Here is an 8,624-nt window from a genome sequence, read left to right on the forward strand (position 1 = left end):
CTCCCTCAATTTCATCAAAGACTTCATCTTGGCTAAAGCCTTCCTCTGTACCCCAAATACTGCTGCCATCACAGCACATCGATGTCCATGGGGCCAACCACTCTGACTCCCTGACCACACAGCTCTCTGGTCTTCTCGCCTCCATTGACTTTTATCTCCAACCTTGACCTTGTCATCACCCCTAACTGTCCCAGTGTAATCTTCAGGGCCATCATTCTCCTCTCTGACCACAGTCTCCAGTGCTCCCAATTCCTCCATGCTGTCTCCACCATGAATCCCATTCTTCAACCTCATCGAGCCTCCAGGTCTTCTTCAACCTCATCGAGCCTCCAGGTCTTGTTCAACCTCATCGAGCCTCCAGGTCTTGTTCAACCTCATCGAGCCTCCAGGTCTTGTTCAACCTCATCGAGCCTCCAGGTCTTGACTCCTCCATTCTCTCCCAATCTATCAATGCTTCCTGGTTTCAGGGCCATCCTAACCAGTCCAGACCATGGTGAGGCATCATTTAACCTCGCCTTTGCCAACACTTCAGTTCCCTTGGGCTCTCTTCTAGTATTTGTCTCCTAGAAGATCCCCAACCCTCTTCCAATCTCACCTCTCAAATTTTCTCCATCTCTGCACCTGAGCCTCAGGGTAACACTAGAGAAAATCAAGTGATTTGTAAATTGGTGCCTGTGGGAGGCAGAATGGTGGTCCCCTGAGATGTCCACATTCTAATCCCTGGAACCTGTGAATATGTGGCCTTACATGACAAAAAGGACTTTGAGAGTGTGATTAAATTGAGAATCTTCAGATGCTCAGATTATCCTGGATTATCTGGGTGGCCCCAGATAGAAGGACAAAGGTCCTTCTAAGGGAAAGAGGGAGGCAGGAGTGTTGGAGGAGGGCTGTGACAGAGCAGCAGAGGTCAGAGTGATGGGACTGCTGGCTTTGAAGAAGGAAGGGGCCACAAGCTGAGGACCACTGGCAGCCTCTAGAGGGTGGGAAATCTGAGGGGTCTCCCCTGGAGCTTCCAGAAGAAACACTTTCATTTTTAGCTCTGCCAACACTTTAGCCCTGCCAACACTTTCATTTTTAGCTCAGTGGGACTTAAAACCTCCAGAACTGATATGATAATAAATTTGTATTGTTTAAGCCACTAAGTTTGAGGTAATTTGTTCCAAGAGCAAGAGCCAATGAATACAATCTCATGTGTATGCACAGGGCTGGTACTATGCTGCACCCCAGCTATCATCCTCAATGCCCTTGATGTGGTTTGGCTGTGTCCCCACTCAAATCTCATCTTGAATTGTAGCTCCCATAATTCCCATGTGTCGTGGGAGGGACCAGGTGGAGATAATTGAATCATGGGGGCAGTTTCTCCCATACTGTTCTCGTGGTAGTGAATAAGTCTCATGAGATCTGATGGTTTTATAGATGGGAGTTCCCCTACACAAGTTCTCTTGCCTGCCACCATGTAAGACGTCCCTTTTCTCTTCCTTGTCTTCCACCACGATTGTGAAGCCTCCCGAGCCATGTGGACCTGTGAGTCCATTAAATCTCTTTCCTTTATAAATTATCCAGTCTCAGTTATGTCTTTATTAGCAGCATGAGAACAGGCTAAAACAGCCCTTGTCAGTGGGCACCCCAATACTCAAAACAGCTATTTCAGACTCTCACTACCTCCACGAAACCCTCCATACATCATTTCCATCTCCTATTCTCAGCCATTGGCCCCATTTCTGAGGTAACCAAGAAAACAGAAGCCTTTAGATGGCAATCCCTTCACCTCCCCACCCCTCCACCACCTGTAGACTGGTTTCTCTCATGACTCATCTCTTGTTTGGTCCTTTCCATCCTGGTCGGGGAGGTCACCTCCCTCTTTGTGTCCATCGCCAGCCCTTTCATTTGAGGTCTGGTCATTCCCATCCCTTCCCCTAGAATCTTGCATTTCTGTCTTAAAACTGCAAATACCAGGCCGAACGCGGTGGCTCACGCCTGTAATCCAAACGCTTTGGGAGGCCAAGGTGGGTGGATCTCGAGGTCAGGAGATCGAGACCATCCTGGCTAACAAGGTGAAACCCCGTCTGTACTAAAAATACAAAAATTAGCTGGGAGTGGTGGCGGGCACCTGTAGTCACAGCTACTTGGGAGGCTGAGGCAGGAGAATGGCTTGAACCTGGGAGGTGGAGCTTGCAGTGAGCCGAGATTTCACCACTGTACTCCAGCCTGGGCAACAGAGGGAGACTCCATCTCAAAAAAAAAAAAAAAAAAAAAAACACGGCAAATGCCAAACTTCCCTCATGCCTCTCCTTCCCTTCTAAGCTAAGCACTTCACAAAAAGCTCTACACTTGTTGTCTACCCTTCCTCGCCTCCCATTTCACTCCTCAATTTACTGCAGTCTGCCTTGATTTTTTACCTGCCAGTTGTCAAAACCAATGGACATGTTTCACTCTTGACCTCTGTAGTGCCAGAACTTATCAGCCACTCTTGCCTTCTAGGGATGTCCTCTGCTCCTGACCTCTAAGACCCTACCCTCTTGGTTTCCTCTATTTCTCTGCCTTCTCCTTCTCTTCTCCTTTGCTGGCTTGGTTTCCATTCTGTATCCTTATATCTTAGGCCACAGAACTCCCGGATTCCACTCTTGGAGCTCCTCTCCTCTTTACCTTGTCACTTCCCTTAAGTAACCTCTTCCCTCTCACTATTACAACTACCACCAAGTCCATATGTCTAACTCAGATCCTTCCCCAAGCTCCAGATCTCCTCCTGGTGTGTCTGCAGCAGACTGCCCTTGTCTCCCAAAATCTGTTCTCCCGTCTTCCATGGTAATAGAGAGCTTTAGCTTGCTAAATGGCCACCCAGCTAATCTCCGGGGCCCTTGGAGATGGTCAGAGGGATAAGTTCTCAACAATTTAAGTGTTTTGTGCAACCAGTGTGTCCACTGCTTATAAGGAAGTTGTTTGGTTTGAACTCCCACTCTTTCCCCCTGCTTGTGGTCCGGAGCTGCCATGTCAGTGACCCTGGCCTTGCACACGAGGACGATACCCCAGAGCATGGTGGAGCAACAAGACAGAAAGCACCCGTGTTCCATTAATGACTGGATGGAGACAATCACCCTGCCAGCCACACTGCTTGAAAGAGAGGCATGCCATGCTTCTGCCCAGTTAAGCCACTGCCTTTGGGGGTCTCACTGTGACAGCAGCATGGCCTGTATCTAATGAATACAGTGCCTGAGCCGGAACCCATCTCCTGAACACTCAGTCTTTTCTCCTCCAGCTCATCTCGTCTGTCAGTAGCATCACTGTCCACCCAGGCCCCCGAGTCTGAAATCCCAACTCCTTCCTTCCATGTTTAATCTCTCACCAAATCCCTCTGGGTCTCCCACCTGTGGGTCCTCCCAGTAGACCCCTTCCTGCTTTGGTTCCCACTGCCATCTCTGTCTTCATTCAGGCTTTTGTTATTTCCATCTCAACCCCTTCTATTGCCTGCATTGCTGCTGGTCCAGAGTATTAGTCCATTTTCACACTGCTATAAAGATACTACCTGAGACGGGGTAATTTATAAAGGAAAGAGGTTTAATTGACTCACAATTCCACATGGCTGGGGAGGCCTCAGGAAACTTACAGTCATGGCAGAAGGTGAAGAAGAAGCAAGTACTCTCTTCACAAGGCAGCAGGAAAGAGAGAGAGAGGAGGAGGAAGCGCCAGACACTTACCAAACAACCAGATCTCATGAGAACTTCCTCGCTATCACGAGAACAGCATGAGGGAAAACCATGATCCAATCACCTCCCACCACGTGGGGATTCCATGTGGGGATTATGATTCGGATTGACATATGGGGATTACAATTTGGATTACAATTCAAGATGAGATTTGGGTGGAGACTCAGTCAAACCATATCATCCAGGTAGATGTAGACACATCAACGCTCTGTTTAAAACCCCTCTGCACACTGGTCACGGTGGCTCACGCTGTAATCTTAGCACTTTGGGAGGCCGAGGTGGGTGGATTGCTCAAGGCCAGGAGTTCGAGACTAGCCTGGCCAACATGGCAAAACCCCATCTCTACCAAAAAAATACAAAAATTAGCCGGGCATGGCGGTAGGCACCCGTAGTCCTGGCTGAGATGGGAGAATTGTTTGAACCCGGGAGGCAGAGGTTGCAGTGAGTCAAGATCGCCTCCTGCACTTCAGACTGGGTGACAGAGTGAAACCCTGTCTCAAAAAAACAAAAACAAAAACAAAAAACAAAACAAAAAAACCCATTCTGCAGCTCCAGATACTCTTAGACGAAAGTACGCTATTTTTTGACACGGTTTACTGGGCTCTGCAAGGTCTGATCCCTACCCATCTCTCCAGCCATGTCTCTCTGTTCCCCGGCTTGCCTCCCTTCACCTGCCCAGACCTAACCACTTATGCAGTTTAGAGTCTGGACTTCTCCTCCCCATAACCTCCACACCTGCTCTTTCCCTGCCAGCTGGTCCTTCCTTCCTCTGTCCTCACCCCACTCAGCCTCCATTTCACCCATGAGGTCTCCTGACTACCCCCTCCAGTGTCACTGTCCCTAACCTAGTGGGCCAGGGGTCCCCAAGGCTGCCCTCAGGTGGTCTCAATGATTCACTAGGAGGACTCACAGAACTCAGAACAGCTGTTGTACTCATGGTTACAGTTTACTGCAGAGAGAATCCAGATTAAAATCAGCACAAGAAAGGGGTGCACAGGGCAGAGTTCAAGAGAGACCAGGTGTGGGCTTTCAGTTGTCTCCCCCAAGGGAGTGGAACAGACTTCATTCTCCCAGCAATGCTGTGTGACAACATGCACAAAGTATCGCCAACCAGGGAAGCTCATCTGAGGTGAGACTTGGTGTTCAGGTTTTTTATTGAGGGTCGGTGCCTATGTGACTGACCTTAGCTACTCAGTATTCAGTCCCCCATCCCAGAGGTCAAACTATCTGAGGTGGTCCAGGGCCCTTACCATCAGTCACATTGTTAGCCTAAACTATCTGGTGTGGTCCAAGACTCCAGCTAGGCGAAAACACTCTTATCAGGTAGAGTATTCCAAGGGCATAGAGGTTATCTCCCAGGAGCTAGTTAAGGGCCAGTTCTTTCTTTGGAATGTGTAGGGTTTGGACAACCCAGGCCTGCTGAGTTAACCCTTTACTGAACACCAATGTTCCCAGCATGCCCTCTGCTATCCATCAGAGCAGACTCATGTTAGTTGATGCCTGACTCTCCCACCAGACTGTGGGCTCCTAGAGGGCAGACTCGATGTCTTATTCACATTCTAATAGCCCTACGGTGATCAGTAAGTGTTTAATGAATGAATGAATGACAACAACAGTCACAAAATAATATTTCCCTAGCTCCATCACTACCCATTCTGCAGGAACCACTGTCATCATCAGATTTCTCCAGAAGCATTCCCAGAGTGAGAGCAGTGAGGTAGACAGTCAATGGGGATTTGCATGTTCTTATCAAACTTCTATTCTCTTGGCTAGAAAATCATCATCGTTATCTTTTGACTCTGACCTGCTCAACAAGATGTTTCCTGCTGCTGCCCAAGCCATGGGCACCAACACTGCAGGTGCCCAGCCCTCTCAGAGTCCCCTGAAGCTTCTTGTGAAGTAACATACATCACAGTCTTCATGTGCGTGTTACACGTGCACACATGCATTACCGCATTTAATTCTCGCTATAACCCCACAAGGTAGTTATGATCCTCCCTTCTTTGTGAGCAAGAAACAGGCTCAGAAAGGTGACCCATCTCTCACAAGGCACACACACAGTCAACAGCAAAGCTGGGGTTCCAGGCTATGACTGTCACTTCCAGAAAGGACATGCGCTTTCCCTAACAGCTGCATGCTCCACACAGCAGCCACCCCGGGACACTGGCATGATGCTTACCACATCCTAGGCACCACCTGTACAATTACTTGCTTCATCTTTTTCTTTAAATTGTCACTTTTAATTTGACCTTGCCCTAAAGAAATTATATTAATAATATAATTCAGATCCTCATGAAAAGAAATATGAAAATCTTTAGGCCAGGTGCGGTGGCTCACACCTGTAATTGCAGCACTTTGGGAGGCCGAGGCGGGTGGATCACTTGAGGTCAGGAATTTGAGACCAGCCTGGCCAACATGGTGAAACCCTGTCTCTACTAAAAATACGGAAATTAGCCGGGCATGATAGCACATGCCTGTAATTCCAGCTACTTGAGAAGCTGAGGCAGGAGAATTGCTTGAACCCTGGAGGCGGAGATTGCATTGAGCTGCGATCACACCACTGCACTCCAGGCTGGGTGACAGAGGGAGACTCCAACTCAAAAAAAGAAACATAAAAGTCTTTAAATCAAGGGCTGCCTGCTCTCCTCCTGCAGGGGTGTACAGGGCGCACTTTGAGAACCCCAGCTGTGGGCTCAAGTCTCCTGAGGGGCCCATGTCCTGCCTGGAACTCCTCTTCTCCACACCTCTCCACGCAGGCTGAGTTCTGTCCCAGGAGACCCCACAGCCCCTCCCAGTATGATTTCAGCTGCCCTAACAGTTTGTGGACTCCTCAAGGGCAGGGAGTGGGTCTTCTTCTGCTTGGCAGGGCAGAAATCCCAGCGTGGGCCTTATCGTGCCCCAACTTAATTATGGCCCAAGCCCTGGCTGGCCTGTATGTTCTGGAGGCCTCAGGAGGGTCCTGGATCAACAGGGAGGGAAATGGCCACTGTGGTCAGGGCAGCCAGAAAAAGCTGCCAGAAATGGAAGCTAGCAGAGGGGGGTTGCGAAATAAAGGGAGTTGGGCTGGTGCAGATAGGATAAAAATATCTCAGGGGTGCAAGTAAGCATCAACATCTGGAGAACAGAACAGGAAAGGAGCCCCCCAAATTTCCCACAACACTGTGAGTGCCACGCATCCAGGGCGATTGATTTCTTACCATTACGTCCTTCGCTGAATCAAGTACTCAATACTCTATTAAATGCATGACGGCCACTCTCTGGTCTCCTCTTATGAGAACACTGCTACGGCTGGGCTCTGTGTCCACACCCAAATCTCACCTTGAATTGTAATAATTCCGTGTCGTGGGGAGGACCCAGTGGGAGGTAATTGAATCATGAGGGTGAGTCTTTCCTCTGCCATTCTCATGATAGTGAATAAATCTCAAGATCTGATGGTTTTATAAAGGGCAGTTCCCTGCACGTGCTCTCTTGCCTGATACCACGTAAGACGTGCCTTTGCTCCTTCTTCACCTTCCACCCTAGCCATGTGGAACTGTGAGTCCATTAAACCTCTTTCCTTTATAAATTACCAGTCTTGGGCATGTCTTTATTAGTGGTGTGAGAACAGACTAAAACGCACACTGCTCCCATCACAAGGGCCCCACTTCCATGAGCTCATTTCATTATCTCCCAAAGATCCCACCTCTACACACCATCACACTGGGGGTTAGGCTTCAACATATGAACTTGGGGGAAACATGATTCAGCCCATAGCGCCTACTATGGCTAAGCTGGTCCAACGCACTCCCTCCAGTCCTTCCACCCGCTCCACAGCCAGGCCCGTTGCCTTCATTTTACAAGAGGCAGCTTAGAAAGGCTAATGACTTACTGGAAGCTGCACAGCTGGACCCAAGCAGTGCAGGGATTTGCTTGGGGCTGGCCAGCTCCATCACCCTCTAGCTTGGTCCCCCTCTCGCATGCTGCCTCCCTGAGATGCTCCTCTCCCTGTTGCCCTGGAAAGGGTGAGATCTGGGGGGACGACATGGATGTTGCCCTGTCCAACTTTCAGCAAATGCCTGCGGCTACTGAGGTCCCTTCCTGGCCCCGCCAGGCCCTTGGGGAACCAGGCAGGCAGCGCGGCAGTACCTCTGTAAGCAGAAAAGGTGTATCTGAGGGAGCTTTCAGTAAACAGGGAAGACAAAGTGGACCTGCCCGCAGTAGCTGCAGCTGCGGGTCTCGTGGTGCGACTTACACAAAGATGACTTCAAAAGGCAGAGGCCATCAATCTTTAATGCTTTCACTGCACTGGGGCGGAGGACTCTGGACCCCTGCATGGGACACAAACCTGGCCCCCACCGAGGGAAAGAGCAGCAGAAGCTCCTGGTTGCTGTCCTCGCCAAGGCCTGGCATCTTTGAAGGGTCTGCAATGTCATCATGGCTGGCGCTGGGTGCACCCTCTGGGCTGGGCCCTTTCAGGGTGCTTTCCAAGGCCGTCAGAGGCTCTTGGCACCGAAGAGCTTAGGGCTTCCACCCCCACCACACCAGGAAATTCAAAAGACACTTTCAGTCTTCCAATGACACTGTATTTACTTGTAATGCTAAAATTAAATAGCTTCTTTCTAGATATTCTGTCTTCAAACACTGGAACCCTCTTCTGGCTCCCCAGCTACTGCTTTGCTGAGGTGCCTGGCACTCAGTAGGTCTGCTCAAGCTGTCCAGCACCCCCTGAGATCCCCAGGTGCCAGGATCCTGAAGCTGGGCCCCCACAAACAACAAGAGAGGGCTCAGAGGCTGCGGCCATGTCCCAGCTTCTGGGAGTTCCCCATGGAGACGGTCTACCCACCTGGTGACAGGCAGTTTCTCCGCGAGCTGAAGCAGGGGCGGCGGCATATGTCAACAGTCAGTCAGCGATCAGTCAGTTGTGATGGATTAGCGCCCACA

Source organism: Pongo pygmaeus, chromosome 19 (assembly GCF_028885625.2).
Source record: "Pongo pygmaeus isolate AG05252 chromosome 19, NHGRI_mPonPyg2-v2.0_pri, whole genome shotgun sequence".
Lineage (NCBI taxonomy): Eukaryota > Metazoa > Chordata > Mammalia > Primates > Hominidae > Pongo > Pongo pygmaeus.